Here is a 22,402-nt window from a genome sequence, read left to right as displayed (position 1 = left end):
AAACGTGGGTTCATCACTTCGAACCTGAAACGAAACGGCAATCAATGGAGTGGCGCCACACCCACTCCCCTACCAAGAAAAAGTTTAAAGCCATACCCTCAGCCGGTAAAGTCATGGTTACAGTCTTCTGGGACGCTGAAGGGGTTATTCTGTTCGATGTCCTTCCCCATGGTCAAACGATCAACTATGAAGTGTATTGTGCTACTCTTCAGAAATTGAAGAAACGACTTCAGCGTGTTCGTAGGCACAAAAATCTGAATGAACTTCTCCTTCTTCATGACAACGCAAGACCTCACACAAGTCTTCGCACCTGAGAGGAGCTCACAAAACTTCAGTGGACAGTTCTTCCTCATGCACCCTACAGCCCCGATCTCGCACCGTCGGATTTCCATATGTTTGGCCCAATGAAGGACGCAATCCGTGGGAGGCACTATGCGGATGATGAAGAAGTTATTGATGAAGTACGACGTTGGCTCTGACATCGATCAGTGGAATGGTGCTGTGCAGGCATACAAGCCCTCGTTTCAAGGTGGCGTAAGGCAGTAGCATTGAATGGAGATTACGTTGAAAAATAGTGTTGTGTAGCTAAAAGATTGGGGAATAACCTGGTGTATTTCAATGCTGAATAAAACAACCCCTGTTTCAGAAAAAAAATGTGTTGCATTACTTATTGAACTGCCCTCGTAGTTATCAATATTCTCAAGTGCGAATACATTTAATGTATAAAGATCGAGATTGACTGATGGACATTTGAAAGCAGTTCTCTTGATTGTATTCAGCAACTTCAAACCAAACATTGATGATATTTTGAGAGCCAAATGTCAATTTCACAAATCACACTAACACTGCTGCCTCATTTTTTGTGATTCAGCTGTGTAACTGTCTTTTTGTTAACATCACCTTCTTTGATAATTTTTTTAGTAAATAAATAGGTTGGCTGTCATTGTTTTTTATGCTTTGCATGCCACTCATAACTGCAATCAGATATTTGTTTAAGTTGTAGATAACTTTTTGTTCCCTGTTTTTTTTTTTATCCCTGCCACCTTCAGAATTTCAAAAACTATATTCCAATTAGCATCTTAAAAGGCTTTTTATAACTCCAAAAATGTAGGTTTTACATCTTTCAATTTATGTCTGAGGTGAATTGTTGCATCAATATTGCCTCAGGCATTCCTACTTTTCTTCAGAACCTAGACTAATCTTCTGTGAGATCTGCCTCTACCAGTTTTTCAATTCTCTGTGAGTAATTCATATCAGTATTTGCAACCATGACATATTAAACAGAGAGTATTGTAATATTCAAACCTGTCAGCATCTGGGATTATTGAAATCTGAAGATATTTTACTTGCCTCTTATATCTTGCATATCTGGCAGAATAGTTTTGTCATGGTTGGTGCTCCTAAGGTTCTCAATAATTTTGAGAGAATGTCTTGCATTTAAAGTGCAATGTTTAACATATGAGGTGTGATTGGAAAGTTTTAAGAAAGGGCTTGTAAGTGTACAATGGTGGTACTTACATGCTACTGTGTTGCATCTCCTTCAAAATAGTCCCCTTCTGACTGAACACACTGACTCCAATGGTGATTGCACTTTTGGAAACATTCATGGAAATTCTTTTCCTGAAGTGTGTCAAGGACGCTCTCTGAATGTCTTCAATCGAGTCAAATCGCTTCCCTTTCAGTGAAAATTTCAATTAAGGAAACAGGTAGAAGTCTGCAGGGGCCCAATTAGGGGAATATGGCAGTTGTGGAAACACAGGAATTTAGAATTTGGTCAAAAGTTCAACAATGGAGAAGGCACAATGAGCCGCAGCATTGTCATGGTGTAGCACCCAACTCCTGTCTTTCCACAGTGCAGGCCTTTTCTTCAGTACCTTTTCGCACAAACGCTTGAGGACACATTTTTAGTATTCCTGGTTAACTGTCTGTCCTCCAGGGGTAAATTCATCATGCACAACACCGGTGGTCTTGAAAAAAATCACCAACATCGTCTTCACCTTCAACCGACTTTGCCGTGCTTTTTTCAGTTGTGGTGAACCTGGAGTCTTCTACTGCGAAGACTGCACTTTGGTTTCAGGATCATATCCATATACCCATGATTCATCACATGTAATTACCCTATTTAACAAATCTGATCATTTTTAGTCTGATTAATCAGATCTTGGCACACTTGAAGTCAGTATTGTCTCTGATCACCTGAGAAAACTTTTGGAATGAATTTTGTGGACACTTGACAAATTTTCAGATCTTCAGTTAAAATAGACTGAACCGAATAGAAACTTAAATTAAGCTCATCAACCATCTCCCTAATAGTAAGTCTATGATCAGAGCGCAGTAAGTCACAAACTTCCACAACATTTTCATTCGTTTTTGAAGTGGAAGGACAGCCAGACCATGGTTCGTCTTCAAATGATTCACGGTCATTCTTAAATCCATTGAATCAAGCGAAAATATTTGACTGTCTCATACAATTATCTCGAAAAGCTGTTTTTAGTAATTCATAAGTATCAGAAAGACACATTGCTCCATTTTTACGTCCATTTTCATGCAGACAGAATCCGGCAACAAGCCCTAACAGACCCGCACTCAACCAGCTGCCACAACAAACTGAATGAAGGAAACAGTTTCCTGTCAGAGGGCGTTCAAGGACAAGACAATGACTCACTCCCCACCCTCCATGTACCTGCCCACCAAACCAGTAAGCAGTAGCGTATCCATTCTTAAAACTTTCCAATCACACCTTGTAGGTGTTTCAGTGCCATGTTAGATTCTTCTCACGGTATCATATCCTCCATCTCATATTCATTTAATTCACCTACCCTTTCCATAATGTTATCTTTAAGTTGATTTTTGTTGTGTATACTCCTTCCACCATTTAGCCTTCTCTTCTTTGCTTTGTAATGACTTGTTATCCAACCTACACACCTGTGGTCTAGGGGTAGTGTCTTTGATTAGCAGTCCTCTGTCCTGGGTTCTAAATCTGCCATTGCTTAAATTTTGATTAATAATCAACATTGGTGGTCGAAGGTTTCCCTTATAAGAACACATCCCATTCTGTGAACGACCTTGTCAAAGATGGCGGAGGAGCGGACAGAGGTTGAGGGCACTCACTTGTCCTCAGGGTGGGAAACTGCCCCTAAAGCTGGAAGAATTAGCAATGATCGACTGCGTGAGGATGCAGAAGGCAATAGAAACAACCACTGGTTTAAAGACATGTAACATGAATCCACAGGACATGTGGCCTTTAATTGAAAAAAGTGTCATGATGATCTCTCCATTGACAAAAGATTCCAGAGTAGTACCCCATTCGGATCTCTGGGAGGGGACTGCCAATGGGGAGGTGACCATGGGAAAAAAACTGAATAACCAACAAGAGGACAACATTCTATAGGTTGGGGCATGAAATGTCAGAAGCTTGAACATGGTAGGCAAGCTAGAAAATCTGAAAAGGGAAATGCAAGGGCTCAGTTTAGATATAGTAGGGTTCAGTGAAGTGAAATGAAAAGAAGACAAGGATTTCTGGTCAGATGAGTATAGGTTAATATCAACAGCAGCAGAAAACGGCATAACGGGAGTAGGACTCATTATGAGTAGAAAGATAAGACACAGAGTGTGTTACTGTGAACTGTTCACTGACAGGGTTGTTCTCATCAAAATCGACAGCAAACCAACACTGACAATGATAGTTCAGGTATACATGCTGACATCACAAGCCAAAGATGATGAGATAGAGAAAGTACTTGAGGATATTGAGAGGGTAATACAGTACATATATAGAGATGGAGAACTGGAATGCAGTTGTAGGGGAAGGAATAGAAGTAAAGGTTACAGGAGTATATGGGCTTTGGACAAGGAATGAGAGAGGAGAAAGACTAATTGAATTCTGTAATAAATTTCCGCTAGTAATAGCTCTATTCAAGAATAACAAGATGAGGAAATATGCTTGGAAAAGGCTGGGTGATATGGGAAGGTTTCAGTTAGATTAGATCATTGTCAGACAGAGATTTTGAAATCAGATACTGGATTGTAAGGTGTGTCCATGAGCAGATATAGACTCAGATCAAAATGTAGTAGTGATGGACAGTATGCTGAAGTTTAAGAGATTAGTCAGGAAGAATCAATATGCAAAATAGATACAGTAGTAAGGAACAGCTCAGTAGGAAGTACAGTTGAAGATGAATGGACATCTCCAAAAAGGCCAATTACAGAAGTTGGAAAGAAAAATATAGGCACAGAGAACGTTACTGCGAAGAAACCATGGGTAACAGAAGAAATACTTCAGTTGATCAATGAAAGAAGGAAGTGTAAAAATGTTTAGGGAAATTCAGGAATACAGAAGTACATGTCTCTGAGAAGTGAAATAAATAGGAACTGCAGGGAATCTAGTAACTGGAATCTGACATGACCGTGAGATGCAGGGCGACCAGCCAAGGTCATCGATGATGAGTTGCTAAAACCTCAGAAAGACAACAGCTATGGGCAACAGTGAAGACAGCAACGACAGATATTGATGGATACGGCAGTCTGCAAGTCCAAAGTGTAACCCATATCTAGAGGCCAGACATAGAAAGATCAGGAACCAACAACGATGTGTACGATAAAAAATACAAGAGTGCAGTCGGGGCATGACTGACTGCTGAGCCCCCGTGCTACCAGCTTTATAGGGCCCCTGTGAGTGCCAATAAGCTGTCATGGTGGGTGTGGCTCGTGCCCAGCGCTATGGAGGCAACAGCAGCGCTCGCAGGTTATACGGGTGCCACCTAGCAGCTGTTATCTATGTCCATGCCTTCTGGCAGGTTGTCCAAGTTGTCAGAATGGGATACCAGAAGGAATTTAAGACGAAATGGCTGCTTGAATAATACGAAAAAATCGGAAAAAAATGGTTGTTGGAAGGACTGATGCAGCATATAGGAAAGTCAAAATAACCTTAAGGTAAAATTAAAAACAAGTGTGGTAACATTAAGAGTGCAACAGGAATTCCACTGTTAAATGTAGAGAAGAGAGGGGACAGGTAGAAAGAGTACATTGAAGGCTTATGTCAGGGGAAGATTTGTGTGGTATGATAGAAGAAGAAACAGGAGGTGATTTAGAAGAGATAGGGGATCCAGTATTAGAATCAGAATTTGAGAGTGCTTTGGAGGACTTAAGGTCAAATAAGGGAGAAGGAATAAATAACATCACATCAGAATTTCTAAAATCATTGGAGGAAGTGGCAACAAAATGACTATTCATGTAAGTGTGTAGAATGTATGAGTCTGACGACATACCATCTGACTTTCGGAAAAATATCATCCACGCTATCATGAAGACTGCAAGAGCTGACAAGTATGAGAATTATAGCAAAATCAGCTCAGCAGCTCATGCATCCAAGATGCTGACAAGAATAACATACAGAAGAATAGAAAAGAAAATTGAAGATATGTTAGATGATAATCAGTTTGGCTTTATGAAAGGTAAAGGCATCAGACAGACAATTCTAATGTTGTGGCTGATAATGGAAACAAAATTAAAGAATAATCAAGACACGTTGATAGGACTTGTTGACCAGGAAAAAGTATTTCACAGTGTAAAATGATGCAAGATGTTTGAAATTCTGAGAAAAAGAGGGGTAAGCTATAGGGTGAGACGGGTAATACACAATATGTACAATAGCCAAGATGGAATATAATAGCGGATGACCAAGAATACAGTGCTCAGATAAAATAGGGTGTAAGACAGGAATGTAGTCTGTTCAATCTGCACATCAAAGAAGCAATGATGGAAATAAAAAAAAAAGGTTCAGGAGTGGAATTAAAATTCAAGGTGAAAGGATATCAATGATAAGATTTGCTATCCTGAGTGAAAGTAAAGAAGATCTGTGAAATGGAATGAACAGGCTAATGAGTATAGAATATGGATTGAGAGTAAATCAAAGAAAGACAAAAGTAATGAGAAGAAGCAGAACTGAGAAGAACGAGAAACTTAACATCAGGTTTATGTTCATGAAGTAGATGAAGTTAAGGAATTCTGCTACCTAGCTAGTAAAATAACCAATGATAGGTGGAAAAAGTAGGACATCAAAAGCAGACTAGCAGTGGCAAAAAGGGCAATCCTGGCCAAGAGAAGTCTGCTAATATCAAGTATCGGCCTTGATTTGAGGAAAAAATTTCTGAATATGTGCTTTTGGAGCACCGCATTATATGGTAGTGAAACATGGACTATGTGAAAACTGGGTCAGAATAGAATTGAAGCATTTGAGATGTGGTGCTACAGAAGAATGTTGAAAATTAATTGCACTGATAGGGTAAGGAATGAGGAGGCTGTGCACAGAATTGGAGAGGAAAGGTATATGTGGAAAACACAGACAAGGAGAAGGGACAGGATGTGACAGGACATCTGTTAAGACATCAGGGAATGACTTCCAGGTACTAGGGGGAACTGTAGAGGGCAGAAACTGCAGAGGAAGACAGAGACTGGAATGCATCCAGCAAATAATTGAGGATGTAGGTTGCAAGTTCTACTCTGAGATGAAGAGTTGCCACAGGAGAGTAATTTGTGCCAGGTTGCATCAAACCAGCTGGAAGACTGAAGACCCTCTCTTCTAGGAAATCTGGTATCATGATAGAAGAATCAGCAGGAGATGGAACAATCAATTGATGAAATGATGGTATTTTTATGACTTGCTTCATGATATCCATAAGGGAATGCTGACCATCTTGTTGGAATAGGAGAAGTCTTTTGGAATTAAATACCACAGAAGTGAGGTCGTGATTGTTACAACTACAGAAAGGAGAAAAGTCTGACTTTATAATAGCAAGATGGGTAGACAATAAGGTTGTACACCTAGCTAGCTCATCCTGTGGCAATGAACCCATCAGTGCTGTGAAAAGATGGAAGTCTGTAGAGAAGAAAAAAACTGATGTTCCATGTCCCAGAACTGTAACACATTACAACAGATACATGAGTGGAGTGAACTTAATTGATGTGCTTATAGAACTGTACAGAACACCATTCAAATCAAAAGGCTGGTATCTGTGCCTTTTGGTTTGTGTTAGATCTTCATGTTATAAATGCTTGGCTTCTATATGTTGGCAAACACATGTCTGAAGCTGTTCTGAGCAGATATTGCAGATGGTTTGATTCCAGGGGCAAAAGAAAGAATGATAGGCCATCACTGAATGCAACATGATCTGTTGAGAAGAAGAAAGAAAGAAACAGCTCCTTTACCTGCCTGTGACACTAAATATGACAATGTAGACCACTGTCCTCAATGTGGAGCTAAAGGGAGGTGCCAATTTTGTCAACATGGATATTCAACAGTCAGATGTGGTACATGTAATGTGTTATGGTTTGTTCCACAGCGAAATAGTTTTAAAGTTTTCCATGAGAAGCAGTGAAATATTTGTACAGCAATGTAGGGAAAGACAGATTGCTACTTATCCTAAAGAAGACACATCAGATTGCAGACAGGTGTGATTAAAAGACACTTACATAGTGAAATATTTATGAATTACAACGAGAAAGAATGGAATACAAATTTTTGTTGCAGTGGCTGTGTTGGTGAATACGCACCTCAAATTGGCAATGTTGCTTACAAACAACAACTTGTATTTTCCAAAAATGAAAATAAAATCAGAAAAAAATCATATCACGTTGTTCATATGGCTATATACAATGAAATTAACTGTATAAATAATTTTTCCTGTAGGTGTTTTTGGTTTGCCAATTAGAGGATTAAACCAAGTGTTTGCAATGATTAAACTGTGGTGTGTACAAAATTTTACCAGATAGGTTTCCCTCTTTCCCCCAGTCCACATGCTCCTGTCCCTTTTCCTACTATAGAGTTCCAGTCCCCACCAAAATTAAAGTTTATCGTCCTGAACAAACTGATTAATTTCTTTTACCTCTTTATACATTTCTTTTTTAAATTTCGTCATCATTTGTGGAACTAGTAGACATATACACTTGTACTTTTATAGCAGGTGTTGGCTTTGTGTTTGTCTTGGATATGATAATGCATTTACTACACTGTTCATCCCAATTCCCACTTTCCTATTCATTAGTAGATTGACTCCTGCGTTACCCCTATTTGATTTTGTGCTGCTTGCCTTGCACTTGACAGACCCGGAAACCTGTCTTCCTGCTGTCACACTTCAGTAATTCCCACAATATCCCTAAATTCAGTCTACCTGTTTCTCTTTGCAAATCTTTAACCTTCCTACCCACTCTAAAGCGGCCTAACATTTCACGTCTGCAGAATGCCAAAGTTGGTTTTTCTTACTACAACATCCTCCTGAACAGTCCCTGCCCAGATATCTGAAGTGGGTTCTGTTTTATCTCCAGAATATTTTACCGAGGAATATATCATCATCATTAAGCCAGCAAAATGGAGCTACAAGTCCTCAGGAAGTACAGTAGCATTAGTTTCACCTTGATTTTAGTCATCTGCTGTACCAACATAGGAGGCTAATGTTACAAGTGGCTAATGTTACAAGGAGAGATCAGTCATACATGCAGATTGTTATTCCTGCAACTACTGAAAGGCTGTTACCTCTCTTCAGAAGCTATATGTTAGTGTGGACCCTCCACAGTTCCTCTCTACTATGGTTGCACCTATTTGTATATTTGAGGCATCTGTATATGTTTGGTTGAGACATCATAAGTTGTTCATAAATGTTCATATCATTGTAAAAAATTTTGCTGAATCTAAATGAATTTTGCTATAAACTTTATAGATGCTGACTCTTTGCTATAGTCATTAATCTGAATTTTTCCCTAAGCATTTGAAAAGGTTCTTTCATTCCTTGAGGTCATTTCCAGTGATGCAACTATACTTAATTTGCAACAAATAGGAGGAGGATACAGATATTTTCATTTCTGACCCCTGTTCCACCACATCATTTTGTTGTCACCATTCTTTACATGTTTGAGAAAAAAATATTCTCTGTATGAACATGTGAACATGTCAGTCTGCTCTTGTTGACCTGAATGTCCCTGTAAAAATTCTTGTGGCCTTATGTAATGTCAGTTTTGTGATTGAGGTTATAGATGTGGTGACAACAGCTTTTCTGGAAGACCTTTAGAAAAGTTGGCATTTCTCAATGTTTGTGATTTAGTGGTGCATCAGTAAGAAGCTATAATGATCTGTGGTTTATCTGTCTGTGTAAAAGGTAGAAAAGCAAAAACTAGGACTAATATTTCATGCTGTAGGATAATATTTATTGTTAAATAATTTTGTGAGAGATGAAAATTTTATACCGGTCTACACTTGATCCACACCCTTTCTTTTCATAGGTGTTCCTCTTACTGACTGAGTTACCCAGGCGTGTCGCATTACTCAAGTCAAAGCTTCAGTTTGTCAATACCACTTCTCTACTTTCCAGCCTCAAGAGATACTCTCCAGGGTGGTGATTCTTCTGGAAAACCTGGAATTCTCAGGGAATTACATTTTACCTGGAAAAATCAGGGAAATCTCAGGGAATTTCAGGAATTTCATAAAATCTCAGGGGATTCTGTGTTTAACCCAACATTGGAATTTAATTTTATTGAGCTTTATAAATCACAAATTGTAAAGTACTTAATATTTCAAAGTGTGTCACATATTTGAAAATTACTACATGTGAAGTATCTGTGTTTAAAAATTGCAGTTAAACTACAGCCAAGAAGAAAGAAAAGTAGTTATTGTGAGATGCTCAATACCATCCCCTCCCCCCTCCATTCACCATTAATTCTCAGGAGCTTCTTATGACATCACCTTCCTCCCCACATCTGGAATTCTCAGGGAATTTCCCACTCTGCTCTAATGTTCTCTATATCTTTCTGGACAAACAGGAAAGAGGCAGGCAAGCGCAGGAAGACATTGGCTCTAAACCATGTCAGGAAATGTGTGTGGATAGTTCATTCATGAAGAGAGCAGCTTGTGAAAGATGAGGGCTCAGATTCAAGAATGGACCTGTCAGAAAATCTGAGTTTAAAATTTTTTATAGAAAGGAAACAAAATATTTGCATGTATCAAATACACAGTTCGAATACAGCCCATAGCATTTTGGAAAATGAATATGTGAGATGGAGGGAGTACTGCAGTGTTCTGTAAATTCCACCCTGCAGAAGAGTTTTTCATCTGATACTGCAGTGAAACCTCTTTACAACGTTCCTCCACATTATGTTTTCCTCTATGCTACAGCCATATTTTCCAGTCCTGACCAAAAGCACATATGCACAATGCTAAAGTTTCCTCTGTAGTATGTTTTTTCTATACAGTCATTTCCTCCATGTTACACTAATATTTTTGGGGCCCTAACCAGTTATTTATTTCCTTCTTTATAGCATTTAAGCCACTGCTGTAGATGCTTCATTTTCTGTTCTGTGGATTTGCACAGGCTCCAAAAGGCCGTGCTCAGCATGAGTCACATGTCAGTGTCAGTGCCTGAGTCAGGTGAGACGTGGTGCACATCGTGCTTGCCGTTTGTCTCGTTGGCACTATTTTCTTGTTTTTCACATGAGCAAATGTTGAACATCTGTACAGTGTGTTTAACACTGTGCCCCTATTACACAATACACTGAGGTGCATCCCAAGCTACATGTTTGAAACTGCAAACTGGTTCACGTTGACTGATTACATGGTTCACTTGGGATATCTGCGCATTCATGCTAGATGGGATAATGCTTGAAAATCGAAGGGGAATGAGTGATATTTTGTAAAGTTGTTCATTTGAATTAAAAATTTCTGACAAGTGAGAGCTCAAGGCTCCTATTTTTTTTTTTAATTAATTGTTGTTCTCTTATGTAGCCATCACAGGATTAAGATATTACTGTTCTGAATGTTTATTTTGCATTATAACACTTGTTTGCTCAAGGATAATTTATGTAAATTTACAACAATAATGGAAATTCCAGGATGGAGCAATACATAAAATAAGGGAAAGGTAACTACTCACCTTATGTGTAACAGATTGACATGTGGAGCATAGAAACACTTAACAGAAGCAGCATTCATGCTAGCTTTTGATTCTTTGTTCTTCTTCCAGCAGTAGTACACGAAACCACACAGATCCTAAATTTACATGCATACAGCATTTAGCAAATGGTGGACGTTATTGTTTTTTGAATATTTCCCTGGCAGAGTCTATAACCATTAGGATTAGGGCAGGATGACAGTGACAATGAATCACACTTGCAGCTCAACATTTTACAAGCTATGAATTTGATAATGCTTTCATGGAGGGAAGTGAGTGCTGAAACTATTAGAAACTGTTTGGAAAAAGCAGGATTCCATGAGATCACAACAGTTTCTCCTATGGAAAAAGCTGGATGCGAATTGCAGGAGTTCCATGAATTAGTAGGCAATAATTCTGTCACTTTTGAGGAGTTTGTGATCATAGATGATCATGTGGCAACTACAGTGATGCTGGGTATTGAGGAATTAACTGCTGAGAAAAGTGTTGTGGGTGGATGGCAGGAGATGCCATATTAAAACTCGGCGAGAACTTTCCAAATGATTTATTTGTCACCACTACACTGCTCCGTTCACCTTGGTCTGCGTCACAGACCCTGCATTGCTGAGGTAGCACCCCAGTGACCTGTGCAATGCAACACTGTGTTGTGCCGGCCTTGTCCGCCAGCTGTAGAGTTTCGATTATGTCAGGAGGGCTGCGCCAGCACCCTACTCACCGACCACTGTCCTCATTGTCTCCACGCTGCTCCACTGGGATCCATAGGCTGGCCCTGCTGCTGCTTCTTCCTCGCTGTTGTAGCTGAGAACGCCGCGGCAACGACCACCCCTGATCCGGCATCCAAATTGTGGCCCTCGCCTCATGAGTCTTCGGCATGTGTCGGGAGCCAAGATGACTGCCCTTGGTAGCTAGCCGAAGAGGGGCCTGCCCTGGCTGGCTGTGGACCCTGTGTCGGCCTCAGAGGATCAACCCAACAACCCGTCGTGGACTGGGATGCTGGCACCCCATCTGTTGCTGCATGTAGCCTGCGGTGTGACATGCCTCGCTGTCCAGGAGAGCTGCCACACTTGAATGCCCCGCGTTGGCCTCAGAGCATCAAACCAGTGACCCACAATGGACTGGAATGCTGGCACCCCATCTGCTCTGCCTGTAGCTGGTGGTACGACACGCCCCACCGTCCAGGAGAGCTGTCACACTCCAGTGAATCTCATTAGAAAATGGCACCTATTTATACTTGGCTGCATGCCTCTGTTTTGTTAACGTGCCGCTCCAAGTCACGTACACCCCACATCCCGGTTGCGCCAGTGGGCCCCTTCTGCCTATAGCTTGCACCATGCGAACCGCTGCGTTTACTCTTTTCAGCAGTTCGATGGCCCTGTGGCCTTCATTCCACTTTGCAACCACTGGTCAGCGTAACTTACTGGAATCTGGCCCGCATCTGGCTGTAACTCGTGCTCCGAATATCGCATAAAACTAACTTTCCGTATCCTAAATGGTGGTGTTGCTACAGAAGAATGGAACCTGGAAGTGAAAATGGAAGTGATAGTGAGGTGGAAGATGAACCTGTGCCCACATTTACAAAGGCAGCTGAAGGATCTGACACATTCAGAAGGTTAATGATGGCCCATAAACTTGAGGCTATAACAATAGCAGAACTTTCTCATTTGGTGCAAGAAATGGTTCTGATACAATCCAGAAGAAATAGAAGGCAAATATGTTTGCTTGACTACTTCAGAAAATTCTAGGTATGTGAAGTTCAAATTACGCCAGTTCATAGATTTTTATGAAAATTTGACTGAAGTTGTATTTTACATGTTTGTTATTAAAGTAACTGCTTGCAGTTAATTCTTTTTAATTTTTACCATTTACTGTTTTTTTTTCTTCCATATTTCCTCAGTAAAATTTGACTTAACTTTTATAATTATCAATTGGAAGTCTTCCTGTTTATAGTGTATTCGCTCATACAGAGTTCAGAATTTGTGGTCCCTCAAAAAACGTTGTATAGAGGTTTCACTGTACACAATAATTTTAATAATGAGATATGGCCAAGATAGAACATGAAGGGACTTATTTGTCATTGCAGTGGATCTTCAATAGTTTTTTTAGTCCATAATTTAGAATTGACATTTTCTAAATGTTCTTCAGTTGTTAAAAATAATTATTTGTCTCCTAAAGAACTTAGTTCAATGACACTAAAATAACAAAACCATGAGAATGGCCAACAGGTGCTTACATAGAATATTGCTAACAGTGTTACAGTTTTAAGTTCTGAGCATGGGAAGTCAGTGGTTTGAATTTTTGTGTTTCTGCCTGTTTTAGAATCAGACAGGGAGGGGGGAGTGAAAAGACAGGTACTTTTCAGTCTGGTGGGATATCAAGTGCTTTCTTTGCATTTGACAATAATTTTCTGTTGAAGTGACTTCTGTCTATACAACTGCATTATCTGCAAAGAGCCTCGGAAAGTTTTGGCAATAATAAATTATGGGCATCACTTTTTAAATTATTGGCAACACTTTTTGTAAAAAGCCAGTTTCTTGATGGGTAAAGCTGAAACAGAGCAAAGAAGCATCTTCTGTATGTTTGATATTAATCGTATAGAGTTAGGAAAGTATAACTGTTGGTCTCAATATTTTCATGGTACACTGAAATATTTTTCACTAATCTGTTCATAAGAGCTGCAATGAGTGAGCATTGTAATAATTTTATAATACATCACAGCACAGGCATGTTATCTTAAATAATATACATAAAATAGTTTTCCCTTCATAGCAGTGATCTAGTCTGAAGTAGAAGGTAAATGTGCTATTAAAGGTTTGTCATTATGCAGTTATTTTATAGTAATTGATGTAAAAGACTAATGTTAAATATTTCAGGTCTTAAAACATATTGGACATAGTATCTGTATATATTGTGAAGATGGAGATTCGATTTAGTGTTACCTTGAAAATTAGTATGAGCACTAAGTACTTATATGGAAAATTGCAAAAAAATGAGCACTAAATACTGATTTGGGAGGGGAAAGAAAGCTCTGTGACATTGTAGAGTATAGAAGTGGAGTGCCTTCTTAGCAGGCTATGAATGAATCACAACTGGAGCATGGCTGACAGACGTATTCACTTCATGGGCAATTGAATTAGTTTAAATGTTTCCAAGACTAATGGAATAGCTGTGTGTGCTATATTAGTAGGATTTTGTCAGTCCTTGTCCTGGTCACTGATGTGATGGCGGATGGCCAAGACATGTGATATCTATTTATTCGAACATTGCCAAATTGTGGGTGCCCAGTGTTTGTGTCACTACAACTCTTTTGTTATGCAGGCATTGGACTCTTCAAGTGACAATGGCGAGATAGTGCAATGTGTATCTCAGTTTGCAGAAAACCACTGCTGCCAGACCCAACTGCTCTCTGCAATAAATTGCTAATGAAACAATGGAAACTCAAGGTTGGAATATCAACAATATAAGGAAAAGATAGATTGCTACTTACCTTAAAATGAAATGTTAAGTTTCAGACAGGCACATCGAAAAGACACTTACACATTATCTTTTGGCCAGAGCCTTTGTCTGAAAAGGAAACATATTCATTCACTCAAGCAGTGCCATTCTGGTCCATGTTGCCGAAGATGGCAGTTCTGTCTTAGCAAGGTGTGTTTATTTGAGTGAATGAATTGCTAATGATAATGATTGCTGCTAACAGTCACAAGTTTTAACAGCAGACAAATGGGCACAATGCAGCAAACCACTTGCTAATTCAGTTCTAGATAATAGCAACTTGTGAGCAGCAAAACCATTCAGAACAATCTCCTTGATGTGGATACAGATTCCCCTTGTCCACAACCCACCTCCCCCTCAGTCATGTATCTGCTTTCATCACATTTCCTGGAACCAGAGCTCAGCATAGGCTCAGGAACATTACCACTGAGTGCTCAAAGTATGCAAAGAATGGAGGAAGATCACCTGAATTGATGACTCACAATATATGTTCATACCTCTGATGGTATGATATAAGTGGTGAAAACCAGAAGCCAAGAATCTTGCTTATCAACAGGATAATGTTTAAGCTGACGGTGGAAGTAATCAAGTGTGAGACATATTGACATGGAGTGAAATGGGGTCCAAGATACATATGCTATTGTTTCTAATTGACAAATATATGGGAACCCACTATATAAACGTGTGAATATGTTTGTTTGCAGGGCTTCTCAGACTTTTTTCTCATTGACCCCCTATCGTACAAGTGCATTTCTTTGAAACTCCCAGTCACTGTTATAAATGCTATTAGTCCTAACAGCATATACAGACAACCAATAAACTACTTTACATGTGTATTTTTCTGCATGAACTCTGTCTCAATATCCCTCTTTATCGAGATCCTGATGGATAAAATTCTTATGTGAGAACTCTATTTGAGGAAAAAAAATTGAACTAAACAAATATGTCATTAAGGAACTACATTAAAATAGTGGATTGGACATCAATAATGAAATGAACAAAAAGAAGGACATAATAACATTTAAAAAGACACTCTTAATTAATTTATCACCTACAATTTTAACATAACATAAGATATTTTATAGAAGGCTGGAAAAAGATAAATTTACCTTTAACATGATGAATGTGACTGCTAACTCTGACACACCATCTTCAAATGTGACTTAATGTCCATCACTGTTGGTCTCATGCCACTCTCAATGTTCTGAACACTTGAGCGATATTTTGAATTAATGACCATAATTATGAAAATTATTCACACAGATAAGTGGCAGAAGAATTGTGATTGCTACATCTGACAGTACTCCAAATCCTACCTTAACACCAAGATAGATATTGTTCAACTGCATATTTGAAAATTAAGAGATGTTTCACCTGTTTCATTTGTATGGTGAAAGGATTTTGAATCCAATCTGGCTGAAGTACAGGTAGAAACTTATGTTCACGATTAAGCCCACCAGTCAGAACATTAGTCTCTCCTTTTGAAGAGTGCAGAGTGCACTAAATGTTTTGGAACACTGTAGTTGTAGTACTGGTACTAGGTGGTCTTGTGCTTCTCCACCTTTGACATTAGTTGTGGGTGTGAAATGCTGTGTATTTGCCTGTTGGGTACATGGGATAAGCTCAGTAAGACGTGTTGCTGTGGAGACATCACAGAATGGCAGCCCTGTGAATGAAGTTGCCTAATATGTTGATATATTGAATGTGATCTGTTGTTTTTTTTTTTTAATAAAGGACCACCACCAGGAATTTCTGCTGTCAGTGAATGCAGGTCCATTTCTACCAATTTCCAAGTGAACATTGAGAATGCATGCAATGGACATTTGAAGTTTGGTACCTTGTAAAAGGCCATTGTTCGCTCATAAAGCTACATGTTTCCAGTGGGAGAAACAATACATAAATTGGACAGTGGCTTACTGGACATGTACTATTTTGCTTGCTTTTAAACAGTGCATCGGCAGCCCAATTAAGCACTTAATTGGTGTGTGAGAAGGGCGTAATTCAAGCGGGATATGGTACTTTGTTGTTTTGGGACAGTTTTTACTACCATGACTTGGTGCTATTCAAACACACTACCAAAAACATTCTTGGTGATCAGGTGTTGCCTTTTCTTCTACACCTTCTTGATGAGTCTGCCATGGAGACTCCTGCCTTTCAGGATGACAACAGCTATTTTCATTTGGCAGTGCACATATGTTCTTGGATTAATGAATACACAGGCACTCTATCATGCATCAACTGTTGTGCTAAATCTCCCATTCTCAATCCCATAGGAAATGTTTTGGGCTACCTGGAACAGCTGAACAAATATTACAGTCAAGATCACTGTAGTTTGGTAGTTCAAGGGGATTTAATCATCAGTGAATAGCTCCAGCTGGATATGCCATATGAGTTCATTATCAAGGATAGAGTTGACATTACACAGTATTAGTGAGGTGCCTCTAGGCATTGTTTAATCTTTTGTCTGGTGTGCTGAGTTTACTGCATTTTACCAAATCAAAATCAAACTTCTTTTCAACAATAAAGTCATCTGTACATAAAAACAATTCAAGCTATCTATTTTCTACCTTATACTTAAAATGAAATTTTTTCAAAAGTCTGAATTTTATGTTTCATTGTAAACATATTTCTGCTTTTCCCTGTAGCTCATGAGTTCCTCAAATATATCTGATAAATGAAACTTCCTGGCCGATTAAAACTGTGTGCTTGACCGAGACTCGAACTCGGGACCTTTGCCTTTCGCGGGCAAGTGCTCTACCAACTGAGCTACTCAAGCATGACTCACGCCCCATTCTCACAGATTTACTTCTGCCAGTACCTCGTCTCCTACCTTCCCAACTAAACAGAAGCTCTCCTGCGAACCCTGCAGAACTAGCACTCCTGAAAGAAAGGATATTACGGAAATATGGCTTAGCCACAGCCTGGGGGCAAAGGTCCCAAGTTCGAGTCTCTGTCCGGCACACAGTTTTAATCTGCAGGAAGTTTCATATCAGTGCACACTCCGCTGCAGAGTGAAAATCTCATTCTGGAAACATCCCCCAGGCTGTGGCTAAGCCATGTCTCCACAATATCCTATCCTTCAGGAGTGCTAGTTCTGCAAGATTTGCAGGAGAGCTTCTGTAAAGTTGGAAGGTAGGAGATGAGGTACTGGCAGAAGTAAAGCTGTGAGGATGGGGCGTGAGTCGTGCTTGGGTAGCTCAGTTGGTAGAGCACTTGCCCGTGAAAGGCAAAGGTCCCGAGTTCGAGTCTCGGTCTGGCACACAGCGCACACTCCACTGCAGAGTGAAAACCTCATTCCTGATATCTGATAAATATCATGATTTGCACATACAATTTTCCACATGGGAGAAATTGACATATTCAAATTTATTTAGAGACAAAAACAATATTACTTAATTTTTTGACCATAAGAACTGTTTCTGAGCTGGTCGCCTTTGTGGCCATCATACTCCGTACAATAAAAATTTACTGAACCTTGATTCCAGTTTATCACATTAATTTAGAAAAAGATGACCAACAACTGCTCAGATCCTGCATATGCTGTTATCTTGTCGGCATAATATGTGGCATATGTTGCCATTAGTTGCTGATAGTGGTCACTGCTAATTTCCGGAATGTGTTTACCTACTGTTTCATTTCACAGGAGTTTTTTTTAAGTTAATTTGCAAAATGTGAATAATTTCACTCATTCATATTGCTACAAATAAAATGAGGTCTTTGCTATAGTATATGATTTCATATCTTTTAAAATTAACTGGGAGGTTTAATAGCATGCTCGTATCAACCAATATATGGTATTAATGGACTCTTTTAAATTTTCAAGTATCCCAGTAGCCCTTTGAAATTAATTGGGAAGTTTAATAGCATGCTCTTATAATCAGTACATGAGATTGATAGACTTTTTTAGTCTTTAGAAGATCCCAGTAACCATTCAAGGTGTAGTGGAATAGGAAATATTTTTTGCAAGTAGATGTCCTTTCAGTTTTTTGGGTTTCAGGTATTCACTTGCTAAGTGTTTATTATCCTTTGAGATTTAAGTGAGAAGTTTCATAGGATGATCTTATCAACAAATTTATGTGATCGATAGACATTTATTTAGATTTTTCATAATTCCATTAAATGTTTAAGAAACTTAACAGGTGTATTGCAATGGAAAACATGTTTTGTAAGTAGATGTCTTTTCAGTTTTGTAGGTTTCAAGCTTTTGCTTGCTAAGCATTCATTACAAATCAAACACATGCCTATGTCTTCAGTAATTGCAGGAATAGAAGTATCCATATTGCAGAACTGTTTCAGTGCATTTTCACTTTTTTGCCCACAAAGGCACAATGTCTGCAGTTTCATCCATCTGCACATATAATTTATAGCTGTGTGATTCCAGTGCTGCAAGATCTGTAGCTTCAGTATCCATTGCCAAGATAGTTTGGATTATTTGTGGCTCTGAAACAATGCCAGCCTGTAGACTGATGTTATTCAGTTGCTTAGTTCCATCATTATATGCCAAAGTTGATAAAAACACTGGATTCTCTTGTATAGAATTCTATATGAATGCACTATACTTCTAAATAGATAAAGACTGAAACTGAGAAAATTGTTGGCTGATGGAACGTAGCAGGTTACAAACTGTTCCTAACCAGTTGCACACCTGCTGTAAACTTCAGCACAGATACTCCACAATTGCAGTTGTTAGAACTGAATGGGATTTCTTCACACACTGGGAGTCAAATGTTCACCAGAGTAGAGGCAACAGGGTGGCCAAACACAACAACAAATGAATTTCAACATTTATCATTACTGCCAACAGTGACTCCATGCTATAAAATACGAAAATCTGTAACCAATATCTGTAACCAGTGAGTGATACAGTTCATGTTATACTACACAACGAACAGTGTCAACACTGTTATCTAAAGCAAGTGATACAATTAAAAAAGAGGAAAAACCATTTTCCCCAGCTTATTAAACACTCCCAAAAATTATCACAGGTCCCCCAGGTGGTGCCTCCAAGAAAACAGTTTGCCGCCTAATCATTCATGAACTGTTTTATAAAGCTATGAGGAACTCTCCCCACACATACCCCTGAGTTACCTAACCCCTACTTAGTACACCTCAAATAGCATCAAGTGAGACAGTGAACCTCAGAGTCAGCTGCAATCAATGCCTGTGACCTGTGGAGAGTAGTTGAGTAGTCATAGCTGAGAGTGATTTCCCAACAATAATTTTGTTATCTTGTGGAGATCATGGTGTGACTTGTCACTATTGTCACTGGGGTTAAAGGGTTGCTGTATGCTATTTTGTTAGTGTCTCTAATTCATTTGCCCATGAATGTAAATAGAAAAGAAATATTCATTAAAATTCAGCTCTCTAGACTTATAATCTCAGCTGTTACTGTAGTCAGTTCTTTCTGCATCTAATTTTATGCTTAATTTTGACTCCATAGCTGTGTATCCTTCCACCTGTCACCAATGTGTCTTCTCCACAACTTATTCTGTTTCCTTCTTCCCTTAATAAAGAAACTGCCTAGAAATCTAATGATTAATTCATTTACTCCAGTAGGGTTTATGTTATGAGAATTGTATCTGTTTTGAGATTTTTCTGTTTGTGTCTTATCAGCCCTGCTCTGATTGTTCATACTGCTGCATATGATAAATGGGTATTCTGTACCTATCTCAAACAGTGTTGGTTTTCTTATTTCAGATTTCAAAACTGTAATCTTAATTTTTATCAGATATTAGGAGGATTATGTTTTTGAGGTAGTAACTTTCACCTAATTGTTTGTGCTGCTTGTTTCTCCATGACTCTTAATATCTTTTATTGATATTTTGGTTTAATATATGTATGTGTTGTTTCTATTCTAATGAGACACATTGTTTTTTTAGTAACAATATTTCAGATATATTTCAAATAAATGATAAGTTTCACAAACGCAGTTATGGTTTACCAGCAACTTCATGGAGACACAAACATTCAGGTTAAATCACCAAGTCACTGCTCCACTTCTGAGCTAGTCCCCGTAGTAGTGTTCTATATCCTGCATTACAGTTTAATTCATCATCTTGAAAGTTGGCTTGCACTTCTTGTATGTCATAGCATTTTTGCACAAAATAACTGTGAAAATATGAGCCATGCCTGATGTCACCAGCTTGCTGAACTCAGCTGTATGGTTGGCCTGCTGTTCCTGCATTTGTTTGCAAACCTGTCCTATTTCTGAAATGACAATAAAGATATTTTCCCATAATGTCTGAAATAAGGTTGCCATAACTTATATTAAATGGATAATGCTATCAGCCTAATTTCATTACTCTCTTCCAGTCTCTTTGTTAGCTGAAAAATTATGCTATATGTTTGTGTTATGAATAAATATGAACAGCTGTAACAGAAGAAGTTTATGTGAACTTTTGCCTGTGAAAAATATTTGCATTATACACTGAAACACTACAAGAAAAAAATTATTGTTAATTTCTGGTCTTAGAATAGTCATCAGCATATCAAAATAGGGAACAGTTGCTGTTTTTATAGTTAAATATTCTGTTATTGGCTGCCCTTAAAGTTATAAGTTAAAATAAGGGTCAAGCCATAAGTTTCTTTGTCTACATGTTTATTAAGTAGCATGCACTAGTTGTTTGCATAGTGATGTCATTTTTATGTTCACCTTTTTCTTTCATAATTTTATTCTTGAATTCAGGTGACTGTTACCTATGTCGTTTTATAGTTTTTGAATGTAATAGAGGTAAGCATTCCACTTGGGAAAAATATATATAAAAAATAAAGATGCTGTAACTTATCATACGAGAAAGCATTGGTCTGTTGATAGACACAATAAAAAACACACAAACACACACACAAATTTCAAGCTTTCGCAACCCAAGGTTGCTTCATCAGGAAAGAGGGAAGGAGAGGGAAAGACGAAGGGGTGTGGGTTTTAAGGAAGAGGGTAAGGAGTCATTCCAATCCCGGGAGCAGAAAGACTTACCTTAGGGGGAAAAAGGACAGGTATACACTCACACACACACACACACACACACACTCACACACACACACACACACACACACACACATATCCATCTGCACATATACAGACACAGGCAGGCATATGTAAATGCAAAGAGCTTTCGCATCGCGCAACTACCTTCCCGACCCGGTACAGAAACAAATAGCTAGAGCCACTTCCTCATCCCCTCAAACCCAGAACCTCCCACAGAAGAACCACAAAAGTGCCCCACTTGTGACAGGATACTTTCCGGGACTGGATCAGACTCTGAATGTGGCTCTCCAGCAGGGATATGACTTCCTCAAATCCTGCCCTGAAATGAGATCCATCCTTCATGAAATCCTCCCCCAGTCCACCAAGAGTGTCTTTCCGCCATCCATCTAACCTTCGTAACCTCTTGGTTCATCCCTATGAAATCCCCAACCACCTTCCCTATCCTTTGGCTCCTACCATTGTAACCGTCCCCAGTGTAAAACCTGCCCCATGCACCCTCTCACCATCACCTACTCCAGTCCTGTAACCCGGAAGGTGTATACGATCAAAGGCAGAGCCACGTGTGAAAGCACCCACGCAATTTACCAACTGACATGCCTACACTGTGAAGCTTTCTATGTGGGAATGACCAGCAACAAACCGCCCATTGGCATGAACGGACACAGGCAGACAGTGTTTGTTGGTAATGAGGATCACCCTGTGGCTAAACATGCCTTGGTGCATGGCTAGCACATCTTGGAACAGTGTTACACCATCTGGGTTATCTGGATACTTCCCACTGACACCAACCTATCAGAACTCCAGAGATGGGAACTTGCCCTTCAATATATTCTCTCTTCCTATTACCCACCAGGCCTCAACCGCCACTAATTTCAAGTTGCCACCACTTGTACCGCATCTGTCATTCAACAGCATCTTTGCCTCTGTACATCTGCCTCGACTGATATCTGTGCCCAACCTCTTTGCATTTACATGTCTGCCTGTGCGGACGGAT

General features: G+C 39.2%; 1 protein-coding gene and 1 non-coding gene across 2 annotated transcripts in view; one reads left to right on the top strand and one right to left on the bottom strand.

Moving 5' to 3' along the window:
- The window catches only part of LOC126474447 (MAP kinase-activating death domain protein), a 596,268-nt gene that overhangs the window by 10,492 nt on the left and 563,374 nt on the right, over positions 1–22,402 (top strand). The gene's annotated exons all lie outside the window — the stretch shown is intronic.
- Positions 17,126–17,200, bottom strand: Trnas-cga (transfer RNA serine (anticodon CGA)). Its single transcript has one exon. It is a non-coding gene; the product is annotated as a tRNA-Ser (tRNA).

The sequence above is a fragment of the Schistocerca serialis genome, chromosome 4 (genome assembly GCF_023864345.2).
Source record: "Schistocerca serialis cubense isolate TAMUIC-IGC-003099 chromosome 4, iqSchSeri2.2, whole genome shotgun sequence".
NCBI lineage: Eukaryota > Metazoa > Arthropoda > Insecta > Orthoptera > Acrididae > Schistocerca > Schistocerca serialis.
This window is presented reverse-complemented; position numbering and strand designations above follow the sequence as displayed.